This window comes from Pinus tabuliformis, chromosome 8 (genome assembly GCF_031772625.1).
Source record: "Pinus tabuliformis cultivar Carrire ecotype Pingquan chromosome 8, CPIR1, whole genome shotgun sequence".
NCBI classification, from domain to species: domain Eukaryota; kingdom Viridiplantae; phylum Streptophyta; class Pinopsida; order Pinales; family Pinaceae; genus Pinus; species Pinus tabuliformis.
Genome location: NC_142294.1, coordinates 1,373,794,542 through 1,373,812,446, shown reverse-complemented (window position 1 = coordinate 1,373,812,446; position 17,905 = coordinate 1,373,794,542).

Here is a 17,905-nt window from a genome sequence, read left to right as displayed (position 1 = left end):
AAACCTGGAGCTTAAAAATTACTATTGGTAATTTATAAAAATTAATAAAATTAATAGTTGATTTTTATTTTATTTTTTATTTTAACCAAGCTAAAATCTTTAACATACATTAAATTACAACATCCCCGAGAGGGATCAAATATTTTTTCACTCTATGCTAGTTTGCATATCACGATATTTGATACCTCTTGGGGGTTAGTAGATCCAAAGTAAAAATGGATCTATGCTGGTTTAATTCCCCCATTTAAATAGGCTACATTCCAGGTGAATACCATGGGTCAATACCATGTGCCATTTTTATTTTTATTAATACTAATATTAGGGTTAATAATGTTTTTTTGCATGGTATTAATAACAATCTAGTCCATGGTATTTGTCCCATAGTATTTTGCCCATAGGTTTCACCTAAATATAACGCATTTTTTGAGTGTTCGTAAATATAAGGTGACTTATGGAGTAAATATAAAAAAATGATTTATTTGTTTACCATACCTCTCGTTTATTTATATTTTTATTAATTTACCATACCTCTTTTACAAATATGGTATTTGGCCCATAGGATTCACTTAAATAAAACCTCTTTCTTGAGCCTTCATAAATAGAATGAGGGTTATGGACTAAATATAAAAAGAGGTTTTATTTATTTACCATACGTCTAGTTTATTTATATTTTTATTTATTTACCATACCTTTTTAGTAAGTATAAAAAGACGTTTTATTTATTTACCATACCTCCACTTTACGTATATTTTTATTTGTTTCCACCCTTGCATGTATATAAGGTGACTTATCGAGTAAATATAAAAAATGTTCTATTTTTTACCATACTTCTCATTTATTTATATTTTTATTATTTTACCATACCTCTTTTATAAATATGGTATTTGGCCCATAGGATTCACTTAAATAAAACATATTCTTGAAAATGGGCGAATGGATTCACTTAAATAAAACCTATTCTTGAAAATGGGCGAATGGAAGGTTGTAACTCCGAATTTCAAGGGCTAAATTTACCTTTTTTACCCTCTCCCTTAAAATAAGGTGGGCTATTTGAGGTGATTTGTAAAAATGTACTATGATACAAAATATTCGCCCACTAAAAATTTAAAACCCCTAAATTTCGCCAAAGGGCGAACATTCGCCCCTAAAATTTTCTATGGAAGTCTCTGTATGGGTTAAAATAATCACCAAGGATGTGGTATCAGAAATTTGATAGATTTATACAGGGACTTGGCTTCACTAGAAGCAAAGTAGATCACTCTGTGTATTTTAAATTAATTGGTGACCATGTTATTTATCTAGTCTTGTATGTGGATGATATGTTGCTGGTTGGAAATGACAAAGAAATTATCCAGGATTTGAAGACCCAATTGTCCTCCAAATTCGACATGAAAGATATTGGTGCTGCAAACTATATTTTGGGCATGGAAATTAAAAGAGATCTGGCAAAGAGGAAGCTCTGGTTAAACCAGAGGAAGTATGTCGAGACAATATTGCAGAGGTTTAATATGTAGTATAGTAAACTGATGAATGTTCCTATTCCTGTAGGTGTAAAGTTATCTGTTGAATAGTGTCCCAAGACATAAGAAGAGGAAGAGGATATGTCCCGTGTTCCATATGCAAGTGCAGTCAGTAGCCTGATGTATGCGATGGTCTGTACTAGACCAGACATTGCACATGTAATGGGAGTATTGAGCAGGTTTATGTCAAAACTAGGGAAGGAGCATTGGACAACAGTGAAGTGGGTTTTCAGGTATTTGCGTGGCACTAATGATTATGCTTTGTGATACCAAGTAAGACCAGGATTGGACAGTGTTTTTGATATATATGGCTTTTTTGATGCAGACTGGGCTGGAGATCTGGATCAGAGAAGATCTACAAGTGGGTATGTGTTTAACCTATTTGGAGGTGCAATCAGTTGGATGAGTAAGAAACAATCTGTAGTGGCACTATCAACTACAGAGGCAGAATACATGGTAGCCACTCATGCAAGCAAGGAAGCAGTTTGGTTGTAGAGATTGTGTTCAAGTATGGGGTTAGTGCAGGGAGCTATAAGGATAGACTGTGACAACCAAAGTGAAATTTTCTTGGCAAAGAACCCTGCTTACCATTCAAAGACAAAGCACATTGATGTTCAGTATCACTTTGTGAGGCATATGATAGAAGACAAAAAGGTGTTGCTGGTAAAGGTGGACACTTTGAAGAATACTACAGATGCATTGACAAAATCTATGAGCTCTGAGAATTTTTCTTGGTGTAGAGAAACAATGGGCATTGCAGGATCGGATAAATGACTAAGCTCTCTTGTGGTCCCCTGTGGAAAGAAAACAACAAGTGGGAGATTGTTTGGTTGTGTTATATTCTTTCCATGACTATCCAACGTAGTTAAGCGGGGGGGTTAGGAGGGGGGAAAAGTCCCTCTTTGTTGCATTGATTGCATAGTGGGGGGAGTCACATGGGGTTTGAGGGGTGCAGGTAACCCCACTCTATGGGGTCCGGGAAACACCCTAGAAAATTTTGGTTTTGGACCCTATGTTAGGTTGGGCGTACCTACCTATGGTTTTGTGCATGATTTTCGCACATGGTTTTGGATGCGATGGTTTTTCGGTCCATGGTTTTGGACGCGATGTTTTTTCGGTCCATGGTTTTGGACGCGATGGTTTTTGGTCCATGGTATTGGATGCTTTGGCATGTATAAATATGTATTGTAACATCAAAAGGAACATAATGAAAAATCAAGCTGGTAGTCCTGTTTTGGGATCCAGGGGAAAATCTCTGTGGATATGTGTTTTATGTGTTATAATCTCGCATTGTTTATTTTCTGTGTTTTAGAATTCGTATGTAGGTAATTTCTATACAGGGTTAAAATCTACACATAAGTTGCAATGTACTAGCTCCAATTTCTGCTGTAAGTAAACCTTAAATATCCCAAGAAGTAACCATCCCAACTGTCTGGAATTTGTGTCCCATTAATCAACACTTTTTTTCTCAAAATAGTTAAAATTCATGCATAAGGATAAATTAATTGGGGCTGTCATGAACCCCTCCCCGTTGGGGATCACAATCCTTGATGTTCTTTGTCCATTTTCAACACAAAATACTTTCTTAAAAACAAATACATATTATTTATGGAGCTTTATATACACAACTTTGTACAATATTTATAATTTATATACATTTTCTTCAACCAAAAAACAAAAAAGGATATGCTACCATCGTTGAATCAACCATTCCCAAGTGGATTCCTTAGGCCAAAAGTGCCTTGAGTACGCTTTAAATTTCTTTATTGTTCAATTATAGAGCATGGATTTCCTCCAGTCTAGGATGCATAGTGGATATGGCTGGAATTTTATTTCTAGTTCCATTTGTAGCACAAACCAATCAATCACATGATTAGAGTCATGTACATATATTTTAATAAAATAAACATGGAAAACATCATGGATTTTTACTTATGGAGGTAAGGCCAACCTATAGGCCACTGGTCCTATCTTTCAAGTATCTCAAAAGGATCACAAAAACATGGTGCCAACTTGACACATGGCCCAATCTTCAAGGAAATTTTCTTGGGTTTAATCCTCAAGTCAACATGTTCTCCAAATTGGAACTCTTTATGCACCCTATGGTGATCCAGATAACTTTTCTACTTGTCCTATGCCACCTTTAAATTCAACCTAATTGTTGAGTCTTGAAAATGCACTATTATGACCATTATATCACCTCCATTTCATCTCCATTTCACTACTATGTCACCACATTCATCCCACTTTCATTATCATTGGGCCACCTTTATGTTTTTCCAACATTTATTATTTCTAAGCCTTTTAAGTGAATTTGTGGTTAAACATTAGAAAATAATGTGCATATGCTTATACCTAACAAATGGGTTGAGGTTGTTGACATGTGTAGGTTGAAAGGAGACTTCTAGAAGACCCTTATGTGGCACCCCAAGGCCAAATTCGAATTTGGTTGGAAAGAATCAGGGGATCATGAGGATATGTGTCACATCTCCTAATTGTATTGTAACTCTAAAAAGACATGTGTCTTATCAGTTCCTATTTTGATTAGGACTCTAGAGGTAGAGGAAGAGATTCATGGACTCTCATTAATGAGATGGCTCTCATCTTTTTGTATAAATAGGAGATCTCTCTCCTTCATTTGTTAGTCTTTTTAGTCTTCCCTTTTAGTCTTTTCTAGTCCTTTTAGCTTGTTAGTCCCATGGATTTTGAAAGATTTTGTACTTTGTACTTTTGAAGAAATTGAATAAAGCTTTGATGTTCTCAACATGGAAGGAGATGTGAAGTAGATGTCATGGAGCATATTAGGATGTAAGTAGAGTAGATTTCATTTTGTAAATATTGCTTTGTAGAATGTAAGGTAGATTAGATTTTTCATTCATGCAATTTTAATTCATGCAAGTGTGTTTAATTTTGCTTTGATTTCATAGGTAGTAGGGGGCCCCTGCCTTGTATAGTTGTCACTTTAATTTCTTGCATTTCTTTTTCTTATTTCATGTATATTAATGTACAGATGTCTTTACTTTATTTTCTTGTATTTCTTTTTCTGATTTTCATGTATATTAATGTACAGTTTGAATTACTGCATTTTATTTTCTTTTTAACATGTATATTATTGTACATAAATTGCTTTCAAATTGATTGTAGATTAGTGATGCACATAGCCTTTTAATGAACTAATGACGTGATAGAATCATCTTGGATTGAACTAGTTGTATATTTACACTTTTGTTTAAATACTAACTCCATCAATAACATGTTTTAAGTTCTTTTGAAGAGCTAAGTTTTGGAAGTTACCATTAAGGACATAGGCCTTGTCTTCAAATCTTTATCCATACTTGTCCTTTAAAAGTATTCTTAAGACCTTAGAAAACCAACAAGAACAAAACCCCAAAAAAAAAATAAACTATAAAACAACGAAGTAAGAGAAAGGTTAACTAAGCACATATAGTGCACCACACTTCATCAGTTTACGATACCCAGATTGATAATTTATGTAGAGCAATTTAAGACATTAAATTGACTAGACATTTTGGCGCCGTTGCCGGGGAAGTGTAATTAGGAGACCTTATTTCTTACATCTGAAAAAAAATTAACAATTCTTGAGTATGCTCTCCTCCTGCAATTTGTGTGATCTAGAGGATCAGAAAAAGGATTGTTAAGTAAAAAAAAAAAATAATAATTCTTGAGTATGCTCTCCTCCTACACTTTGTGTGATCTGGAGGATCAAAAAAAGAATTGTTAAGAAAAAAATAGGAGACAAAATAAAATTCATCATTTCAATTGATTCAATAAAAAAAAAATGAAAAAAAGAATAAAAAAATGAAACTCAACTGCTTTGATAGGTTCAAATTGTCCAAAATTGTCTAGTTATGGTTTGTAGTGGTCTTCAAAACACTGTATCCTGTTTTAATAAGGTTTTGCAACTTAGCTGCGGAAACTGCCCTGATTCCGCAGCTAGCTGAGAATTCCGCAGCTGTTTCAAGGTTTAGCAGGTTACAAGCATCCAATGAAAAAACCGACCACATGGGCATCTCCAGAATCATCCTGACATGGATCCTATCCTAGTCACCCACCTCAGATCGATGAAAAACCAGCCTAAGACCTCAGTCAAAGTCATGTTTTTAGCATGTTTTTCTTGAAGTATTTGCTGCCTGAAATTGAAAATCATTAATCCTTTTTATAAAATTTTACAATTTCAGAGAAGAAAAAAAAGAAAAGCAATCTATAGCTATCTCCATTCTTAGCTTTCACTGTGGCTTCAAAAAAAAAAAAAAAAAAATCTGCCTCCTTGTTCAAGCTTTGGCCTTAAATAAACCTGCAACATAAAAAAATGTACTGTATATGTGAGAAAAAAGGGTAATCGAATGTTAAAATGATTAGGTAACAATGAGGAGGTGAATGCAAACTTGTAGAATCCATGGGGCCTCAGCATTTCTTTTTAGAGGCTGAAATTTATTTCAGGTGTTGAGCTCCTTGTTTGAAGACCGAATCATGCATTTTTGGAGATAACACTCCAAGTCTTTAAAGCTAAGTTCCATGCCCTGTCTCTCTTCAACGTTCACCTCAAAGCACCCTTTCTAATCCGTAATCAAATCTGCAGGCGAGGTACATCAACATCCAATGTAATCCATCTGAGAGAAATAGAAAAAAAAACTCTTCGCGGGAGGGGTAGCTTGTTAGATGGGAGACTATCGTGTCTGCTTCCACTGGCCCTGTAATCCTATCAATTAAGCCAATCAATCCTGTTTTTCCTTCTTGTCCATGCCATGCCATTTATCAATATGCAACAAGATGTGTGTACTGTTCTGTGCATTCATTTTTTTTGGACTGTTAGCATAATCAACTTGTGGACTTCTCACTCCCGCTCCGTGAAGGTGGAGCATCATTAGTGACAAGCACAACTAAGGCAATTACACAGCAAATCAAACCAGAAGGCCGAATGCAACAATTTGTAATAATGCAGAACAGTAAAAAATGTAAACTCAGAAAACGTAAACACAGAAAAAACGTCAAACTTCAAACATTCGATTTGACCAAATGGAGACGAATTTCAAAAAACTAAAACATGTGTTTGTTTGCCAGTTGAGTTAATTAGATAACTCAGAAACCGTTTGAGGAAATTCGTAGCGGTATGGGAGAAATCGTTGGTTCTTTGGAGCCTATTTTTTTGCCGCCGCGTGAAAAATTGAGTTATTAAACTGATAGTTTGATTAATGGATTAACTCCGCGTGCCTGAGGGAAGGAATTCTAATTGGGATCAATTACATGCTGGCATATAAAACCAATTACACGCCTTTACACGCCTTCCCTCTTATTCAATTCAAACCTGTTTAGAGACGTGTTCCAATTGAACACGACTCTCTGCCATTAAATCCCATGAAGTCGTTGTCGGTTAGATGTTGGGAGAAAATCATGTTTGAAGGATCCCCTGCTTAAGGATAATACCTTGCAGGCCTTGACATCTCTGCGCTTGGCTCTTAAACATGCTATGGAGACCCTCAAGTTTGGCCACGAGAGCAGCACGCTGTTCATGGTTCTAGGAAGAAAGCAAGCCGCAGGAAAATTTCATAGTGTAACTACTCAATTGGAGCAGGCTTTAAGTGAATTGGCTTATGTAGAACTTGGATTGTCAAATGAAGTTCGAGAACAGGTTGAACTTGCACATTTCGTCATTTGTAACCATCTTATAGCCACTTTACATGAATTTGGTGGTTATGGCTCTGCTACATATGGGCAACCTGTTAGGGCTATCCTACTAAATTAATCTTGCATCAATATTATTGACGAAAAAGCCCATGTCCATAATGCCTGCTTCTTCACCATGTGCTGCTGCTTTTGCTGTTACAAAATCTGCTGTTGCTGCCCTTGAGAGATATACTCTGCTGTTGCTGCCCTTGAGAGATATACTCTGCTGTTGCTGCCCTTGAGAGAGCAGAGAATGATGCGGTCATCTTCCCATATAGGAAATTCATGTCAGAAAGAAAAAAAACAACAAAACATTAAGATTTGGACTCCAAAGGATCAAAATAATTTTGTTATGGACTTTTTGTCATATGATCCCCTGATATGATCTGAGGTTTTTGTTGTAATTACTACACTCTGCACTTTCCGCAGCCAATACAGCGTTTCCGCAGCTCACACAGGCTTTCCGCAGCCAATATAGCGTTTCCGCAGCTGTTTTGTTAAACTCTAGGTTGCAGGTGCCATCAAGCAAAACAAGTCACATGGTTAGCTGGGGGAATGTTGGTACATGGATGGTGTCCTATTCATTCGATCAAATTTGATGAAAAAGACCCCGGTCAAAGGGAAGTCAAAATGTGTGTTATCCCAAAGTCGCCACACTGAGTCGCCACACTAAGTCGCTGCATGTCAAGAAAAAATAATAATTTTGAATCAATGAAATGAACAAGTTATTTTCTCACTTTTCTGAAGGTATTGATTAATTTTGGACTGATAATGAAAGATGAATGGCTAACTTTTTATTCAAGATTTTTAGCTACAGAGCTGTTCCCCAATTCCGCAGCCAGAAAAACCTCATTGTTCAAATCAGCCTATCTTTCTCATACAAAATCAGATTTTGATGATTTAAGTACCATTGGAAAGATCTCAACAAGATCTATCCAATGAGAAATATATCATTAGAGTTTGAAATGGCAAATAATGAAATAAATTGCTGAAAAGAAGCAACATCAACTTGAGGCACTAATTCCAAAGCAGGTATAAATTCTTTTGATTTTTCCTTTGAGAACTTGTTTCATTAATACAAATTCTTAGTTTTGTGTGTAAATATCATAACTAGAGAGATTGATCACCTCTCTCCTTTGATAATATTACATTCCATTGCAGAAGAAGTATTAGTTTTTTTTCAGGTTTCAGGAGGAAGGACAAATGACTACAAGAGAATGGTGTCTCTCTAAGAGACCAATTTGTTTCATAAGAGGATGATCAGCAACAAAGAGGAAATATGTTGATGCAAAATCAAATCCAAACACTTGAAAAACTTTCAGATACTATTGTCTCCATCACATTCATCCGTCACATCCATACTTCATATTAAACCATTCACCTCATTCCACTCCATACTTTCCATTTACATTCACATACACTTTCCATCTCTTTTTGTCCATTCATAACCCACAAATAAAAGCAAGAGGCTCATTCATATGCTTATTTCCATTGCCATTTCTGTTCTCCATTGCCATTTTCCATTTTCATTTTCCATTCCTTGTCATTTTCATTCCGCAAATAAGCCTTGCTTCAATGCAAATTATTGAGTCCATAGTCCTTTGAGTCTAAGTTCTTTGTAAAAACACCTTGAGGCTTGCATGCCTTAATGGCAAGTCCTCATGCTAACAAAAAATGGGAATACATTAATGTCCCTTGTTCGTTAGATCTTCTAGGTGACTCGACATCAGCAAATTCATTCGTACCTAGCAAGATGTGTTTGGGCATCTTGACTCTCATTGTCATCAATGGTGAGAGTTCTCGTGTTGACTAGTGACATCCATTAATGGCCACTAAGCCAACAATTTCCTACTATGTTCGACATCAGAACATCTTTTCACATAGTAGGAATTGTGCCAATGAGTTTTGAAGACATGAAGACTATTATTTTCAGCATTTTGGAGCAGATTCAGCAAGTTTTAGTAGAAGCAATAAAAAGTCATCTTATCTCTCTATACATGACTCCTCTTGATCAGCCACTTGAAGAAGAAAATGATCAGAAGTTTTCAGCCACCACACATACAACTCATCCATTCCAAAGGGTAAGTGAAGGTACGGAATTTTCTAACTTTTGACCATAGAATTCCATAAAAAGCTAGAATGATAATTGTTGGAAAAACATTTCTCTTCCTCATTTCATAAAATTGCCAATACCATCAGTTGGGGGGGGATACATTCATATTCATATTCATATCTTTCCATGCCCATATCATATTCAAGAGCTCATATACTTCCAACATATATTAATTATTACATTGCTATTATGAGCATACAATGGCTTTTGAAAAAGTGCTTAAAGGATAAATTGGATACAAACAAAATCATGGTTGTCACACAAGAACCAACCATCATGCAATCCAATAAAGATATACTTTGCAACAATAATCAAAATATCATTATGCAAAGTTCAAAGATCAAAATAGAAGGCAACAATAAAAAAAAATGGTTGTAACACAAGAACCAACCATGTTGCAATTCAAGCGAAACACTTTGCAGAAATATGAAATTATCAAATGATATCATGCAAAGTTAAGCCAAAACTCAAGGATCAAAAGAGTTAATGTAATATATATTGCATGAGGACATGCAATAGCTTCAGTTGGGGGGTATGTTGAGTCTTGAAAATGCACTATTATGACCATTATATCACCTCCATTTCATCTCCATTTCACTACTATGTCACCACATTCATCCCACTTTCATTATCATTGGGCCACCTTTATGTTTTTCCAACATTTATTATTTCTAAGCCTTTTAAGTGAATTTGTGGTTAAACATTAGAAAATAATGTGCATATGCTTATACCTAACAAATGGGTTGAGGTTGTTGACATGTGTAGGTTGAAAGGAGACTTCTAGAAGACCCTTATGTGGCACCCCAAGGCCAAATTCGAATTTGGTTGGAAAGAATCAGGGGATCATGAGGATATGTGTCACATCTCCTAATTGTATTGTAACTCTAAAAAGACATGTGTCTTATCAGTTCCTATTTTGATTAGGACTCTAGAGGTAGAGGGAGAGATTCATGGACTCTCATTAATGAGATGGCTCTCATCTTTTTGTATAAATAGGAGATCTCTCTCCTTCATTTGTTAGTCTTTTTAGTCTTCCCTTTTAGTCTTTTCTTAGTCCTTTTAGCTTGTTAGTCCCATGGCTTTTGAAAGCTTTTGTACTTTGTACTTTTGAAGAAATTGAATAAAGCTTTGATGTTCTCAACATGGAAGGAGATGTGAAGTAGATGTCATGGAGCATATTAGGATGTAAGTAGAGTAGATTTCATTTTGTAAATATTGCTTTGTAGAATGTAAGGTAGATTAGATTTTTCATTCATGCAATTTTAATTCATGCAAGTGTGTTTAATTTTGCTTTGATTTCATAGGTAGTAGGGGGCCCCTGCCTTGTATAGTTGTCACTTTAATTTCTTGCATTTCTTTTTCTTATTTCATGTATATTAATGTACAGATGTCTTTACTTTATTTTCTTGTATTTCTTTTTCTGATTTTCATGTATATTAATGTACAGTTTGAATTACTGCATTTTATTTTCTTTTTAACATGTATATTATTGTACATAAATTGCTTTCAAGTTGATTGTAGATTAGTGATGCACATAGCCTTTTAATGAACTAATGACGTGATAGAATCATCTTGTCCTTTTGCTGAAGCAGCAAGGATACTGGGTCTCATAGTCATTCTCTCATTATTTGATTATTGCATTTTATTTTGATTGAACTAGTTGTATATTTACACTTTTGTTTAAATACTAACTCCATCAATAACATGTTTTAAGTTCTTTTGAAGTGCTAAGTTTTGGAAGTTACCATTAAGGACATAGGCCTTGTCTTGAAATCTTTATCCATACTTGTCCTTTAAAAGTATTCTTAAGACCTTAGAAAACCAACAAGAACAAAACCCAAAAAACAAAATAAACTATAAAACAACGAAGTAAGAGAAAGGTTAACTAAGCACATATAGTGCACCACACTTCATCAGTTTATGATACCCGGATTGATAATTTATGTAGAGCAATTTAAGACATTAAATTGACTAGACATTTTGGCGCCGTTGCCGGGGAAGTGTAATTAGGAGACCTTATTTCTTACATCTGAAAAAAAATTAACAATTCTTGAGTATGCTCTCCTCATGCACTTTGTGTGATCTAGAGGATCAGAAAAAGGATTGTTAAGTAAAAAAAATAAATAATAATTCTTGAGTATGCTCTCCTCCTACACTTTGTGTGATCTGGAGGATCAGAAAAAGAATTGTTAAGAAAAAAAATAGGAGACAAAATAAACTTCATCATTTCAATTGATTCAATAAAAAAAAAATGAAAAAAAGAATAAAAAAATGAAACTCAACTGCTTTGATAGGTTCAAATTGTCCAAAATTGTCTAGTTATGGTTTGTAGTGGTCTTCAAAACACTGTATCCTGTTTTAATAAGGTTTTGCAACTTAGCTGCGGAAACTGCCCTGATTCCGCAGCTAGTTGAGAATTCCGCAGCTGTTTCAAGGTTTAGCAGGTTACAGGCATCCAATTAAAAAACCGACCACATGGGCATCTCCAGAATCGTTCTGACATGGATCCTATCCTAGTCACCCACCTCAGATCGATGAAAAAACCAGCCTAAGACCTCAGTCAAAGTCATGTTTTTAGCATGTTTTTCTTGAAGTATTTGCTGCCTAAAATTGAAAATCATTAATCCTTTTTATAAAATTTTACAATTTCAGAGAAGAAAAAAAAGAAAAGCAATCTATAGCTATCTCCATTCTTAGCTTTCACTGTGGCTTCAAAAAAAAAAAAAAAAAATCTGCCTCCTTGTTCAAGCTTTGGCCTTAAATAAACCTGCAACATAAAAAAATGTACTGTATATGTGAGAAAAAAGGGTAATCGAATGTTAAAATGATTAGGTAACAATGAGGAGGTGAATGCAAACTTGTAGAATCCATGGGGCCTCGACATTTCTTTTTAGAGGCTGAAATTTATTTCAGGTGTTGAGCTCCTTGTTTGAAGACCGAATCATGCGTTTTTGGAGATAACACTCCAGGTCTTTAAAGCTAAGTTCCATGCCCTGTCTCTCTTCGGCGTTCACCTCAAAGCACCCTTTCTAATCCATAATCAAATCTGCATGCGAGGTACATCAACATCCAATGTAATCCATCTGAGAGAAATAGAAAAAAAAAACTCTTTGCGGGAGGGGTAGCTTGTTAGATGGGAGACTATCGTGTCTGCTTCCGCTGGCCCTGTAATCCTATCAATTAAGCCAATCAATCCTATTTTTCCTTCCTGTCCATGCCATGCCATTTATCAATATGCAACAAGATGTGTGTACTGTTCTGTGCATTCATTTTTTTTGGACTGTCAGCATAAGCAACTTGTGGACTTCTCACTCCCGCTCCGTGAAGGTGGAGCACCATTAGTGACAAGCACAACTAAGGCAATTACACAGCAAATCAAACCAGAAGGCCGAATGCAACAATTTGTAATAATGCAGAACAGTAAAAAATGTAAACTCAGAAAACGTAAACACAGAAAAAACGTCAAACTTCAAACATTCGATTTGACCAAATGGTGATGAATTTCAAAAAACTAAAACATGTGTTTTTTTTTCAGGTGAGTTAATTAGATAACCCAGAAACCGTTTGAGGAAATTCGTAGCGGTATGGGAGAAATCTTCGGTTCTTTGGAGCCTATTTTTTTGCCGCCGCGTGAAAAATTGAGTTATTAAACTGATAGTTTGATTAATGGATTAACTCCGCGTGCCTGAGGGAAGGAATTCTAATTGGGATCAATTACATGCTGGCATATAAAACCAATTACACGCCTTCCCTCTTATTCAATTCAAACCTGTTTAGAGACGTGTTCCAATTGAACACGACTCTCTGCCATTAAATCCCATGAAGTCGTTGTCGGTTAGATGTTGGGAGAAAATCATGTTTGAAGGATCCCCTGCTTAAGGATAATACCTTGCAGGTCTTGACATCTCTGCGCTTGGCTCTTAAACATGCTATGGAGACCCTCAAGTTTGGCCACGAGAGCAGCAAGCTGTTCATGGTTCTAGGAAGAAAGCAAGCCGCAGGCAAATTTCATAGTGTAACTACTCAGTTGGAGCAGGCTTTAAGTGAATTGGCTTATGTAGAACTTGGATTGTCAAATGAAGTTCGAGAACAGGTTGAACTTGTACATGCCGTCATTTGTAACCATCTTATAGCCACTTTACATGAATTTGGTGGTTATGGCTCTGCTACATATGGGCAACCTGTTAGGGCTATCCTACTAAATTAATCTTGCATCAATATTATTGACGAAAAAGCCCATGTCCATAATGCCTGCCTCTTCACCATGTGCTGCTGCTTTTGCTGTTACAAAATCTGCTGTTGCTGCCCTTGAGAGATATACTCTGTTGTTGCTGCCCTTGAGAGAGCAGAGAATGATGCGGTCATCTTCCCATATAGGAAATTCATGTCACAAAGAAAAAAAACAACAAAACATTAAGATTTGGACTCCAAAGGATCAAAATAATTTTGTTATGGACTTTTTGTCATATGATCCCCTGATATGATCTGAGGTTTTTGTTGTAATTACTACACTCTGCACTTTCCGCAGCCAATACAGCGTTTCCGCAGCTCACATAGGCTTTCCGCAGCCAATACAGCGTTTCCGCAGCTGTTTTGTTAAACTCTAGGTTGCAGGTGCCATCAAGCAAAACAAGTCACATGGGTAGCTGGGGGAATGTTGGTACATGGATGGTGTCCTATTCATTCAATCAAATTTGATGAAAAAGACCCCGGTCAAAGGGAAGTCAAAATGTGTGTTATCCCAAAGTCGCCACAATGAGTCGCCACACTAAGTCGCTGCATGTCAGGAAAAAATAATAATTTTGAATCAATGAAATGAACAAGTTATTTTCTCACTTTTCTGAAGGTATTGATTAATTTTGGACTGATAATGAAAGATGAATGGCTAACTTTTTATTCAAGATTTTTAGCTACAGAGCTGTTCCCCAATTCCGCAGCCAGAAAAACCTCATTGTTCAAATCAGCCTATCTTTCTCATACAAAATCAGATTTTGATGATTTAAGTACCATTGGAAAGATCTCAACAAGATCTATACAATGAGAAATATATCATTAGATTTTGAAATGGCAAATAATGAAATAAATTGCTGAAAAGAAGCAACATCAACTTGAGGCACTAATTCCAAAGCAGGTATAAATTCTTTTGATTTTTCCTTTGAGAACTTGTTTCATTAATACAAATTCTTAGTTTTGTGTGTAAATATCATAACTAGAGAGATTGATCACCTCTCTCCTTTGATAATCTTACATTCCATTGCAGAAGAAGTATTAGTTTTTTTTTCAGGTTTCAGGAGGAAGGACAAATGACTACAAGAGAATGGTGTCTCTCTAAGAGACCAATTTGTTTCATAAGAGGATGATCAGCAACAAAGAGGAAATATGTTGATGCAAAATCAGATCCAAACACTTGAAAAACTTTCAGATACTATTGTCTCCATCACATTCATCTGTCACATCCATACTTCATATTAAACCATTCACCTCATTCCACTCCATACTTTCCATTTACATTCACATACACTTTCCATCTCTTTTTTTCCATTCATAACCCACAAATAAAAGCAAGAGGCTCATTCATATGCTTATTGCCATTGCCATTTCTGTTCTCCATTGCCATTTTCCATTCCTTGTCATTTTCATTCCGCAAATAAGCCTTGCTTCAATGCAAATTATTGAGTCCATAGTCCTTTGAGTCTAAGTTCTTTGTAAAAACACCTTGAGGCTTGCATGCCTTAATGGCAAGTCCTCATGCTAACAAAAAATGGGAATACATTAATGTCCCTTGTTCGTTAGATCTTCTAGGTGACTCGACATCAGCAAATTCATTCGTACCTAGCAAGATGTGTTTGGGCATCTTGACTCTCATTGTCATCAATGGTGAGAGTTCTCGTGTTGACTAGTGGCATCCATTAATGGCCACTAAGCCAACAATTTCCTACTATGTTCGACATCAGAACATCTTTTCACATAGTAGGAATTGTGCCAATGAGTTTTGAAGACATGAAGACTATTATTTTCAGCATTTTGGAGCAGATTCAGCAAGTTTTAGTAGAAGCAATAAAAAGTCATCTTATCTCTCTATCCATGACTCCTCTTGATCAGCCACTTGAAGAAGAAAATGATCAGAAGTTTTCAGCCACCACACATACAACTCATCCATTCCAAAGGGTAAGTGAAGGTACAGAATTTTCTAACTTTTGACCATAGAATTCCATAAAAAGCTAGAATGATAATTGTTGGAAAAACATTTCTCTTCCTCATTTCATAAAATTGCCAATACCATCAGTTGGGGGGGGGCATACATTCATATTCATATTCATATCTTTCCATGTCCATATCATATTCAAGAGCTCACATACTTCCAACATATATTAATTATTACATTGCTATTATGAGCATACAATGGCTTTTGAAAAAGTGCTTAAAGGATAAATTGGATACAAACAAAATCATGGTTGTCACACAAGAACCAACCATCATGCAATCCAATAAAGATATATTTTGCAACAATAATCAAAATATCATTATGCAAAGTTCAAAGATCAAAATAGAAGGCAACAATAAAAAAAAATGGTTGTAACACAAGAACCAACCATGTTGCAATTCAAGCGAAACACTTTGCAGAAATATGAAATTATCAAATGATATCATGCAAAGTTAAGCCAAAGCTCAAGGATCAAAAGAGTTAATGTAATATATATTGCATGAGGACATGCAATAGCTTCAGTTGGGGGGTATGTTGAGTCTTGAAAATGCACTATTATGACCATTATATCACCTCCATTTCATCTCCATTTCACTACTATGTCACCACATTCATCCCACTTTCATTATCATTGGGCCACCTTTATGTTTTTCCAATATTTATTATGTATAAGCCTTTTAAGTGAATTTGTGGTTAAACATTAGAAAATAATGTGCATATGCTTATACCTAACAAATGGGTTGAGGTTGTTGACATGTGTAGGTTGAAAGGAGACTTCTAGAAGACCCTTATGTGGCACCCCAAGGCCAAATTCGAATTTGATTGGAAAGAATCAGGGGATCATGAGGATATGTGTCACATCTCCTAATTGTATTGTAACTCTAAAAAGACATGTGTCTTATCAGTTCCTATTTTGATTAGGACTCTAGAGGTAGAGGGAGAGATTCATGGACTCTCATTAATGAGATGGCTCTCATCTTTTTGTATAAATAGGAGATCTCTCTCCTTCATTTGTTAGTCTTTTTAGTCTTCCCTTTTAGTCTTTTCTAGTCCTTTTAGCTTGTTAGTCCCATGGCTTTTGAAAGCTTTTGTACTTTGTACTTTTGAAGAAATTGAATAAAGCTTTGATGTTCTCAACATGGAAGGAGATGTGAAGTAGATGTCATGTAGCATATTAGGATGTAAGTAGAGTAGATTTCATTTTGTAAATATTGCTTTGTAGAATGTAAGGTAGATTAGATTTTTCATTCATGCAATTTTAATTCATGCAAGTGTGTTTAATTTTGATTTGATTTCATAGGTAGTAGGGGGCCCCTGCCTTATATAGTTGTCACTTTAATTTCTTGCATTTCTTTTTCTTATTTCATGTATATTAATGTACAGATGTCTTTACTTTATTTTCTTGTATTTCTTTTTCTGATTTTCATGTATATTAATGTACAGTTTGAATTACTGCATTTTATTTTCTTTTTAACATGTATATTATTGTACATAAATTGCTTTCAAGTTGATTGTAGATTAGTGATTCACATAGCCTTTTAATGAACTAATGACGTGATAGAATCATCTTGTCCTTTTGCTGAAGCAGCAAGGATACTGGGTCTCATAGTCATTCTCTCATTATTTGATTATTGCATTTTATTTTGATTGAACTAGTTGTATATTTACACTTTTGTTTAAATACTAACTCCATCAATAACATGTTTTAAGTTCTTTTGAAGTGCTAAGTTTTGGAAGTTACCATTAAGGACATAGGCCTTGTCTTGAAATCTTTATCCATACTTGTCCTTTAAAAGTATTCTTAAGACCTTAGAAAACCAACAAGAACAAAACCCCAAAAACAAAATAAACTATAAAACAACGAAGTAAGAGAAAGGTTAACTAAGCACATATAGTGCACCACACTTCATCAGTTTACGATACCCGGATTGATAATTTATGTAGAGCAATTTAAGACATTAAATTGACTAGACACTAATGATCTCCATTTTTTGCTCCATTGCTTTTAGAATATTAGGCCCAATAAGGACCTTGTTTACTGGATCACTCTAGTTGATGGAAGTATTGTAACCCCTTCCATAATGTGCCTCAAATGGATTCTTTTTTAGAGATTATTGGTACCCATTGCTGTATGTAAACTCTACAAGAGAAATATACTCTTCCCACTTCTTGGGCTGTTACATCACATACATCTTCAACATATATTTGAGGATTCTATTTATCATATTTGTTTTCCCATCCATATGTGGATGATAAGCTGTGTTGAATGCCAATTCTATCTCTAGTCCTACATACACTTCCTTCTATAACCTTTAAGTGAAATTGGAATATTTATTTGAAATTATTTTCTTGGGAACTCCATGCAACCTCACAATCTCCTTT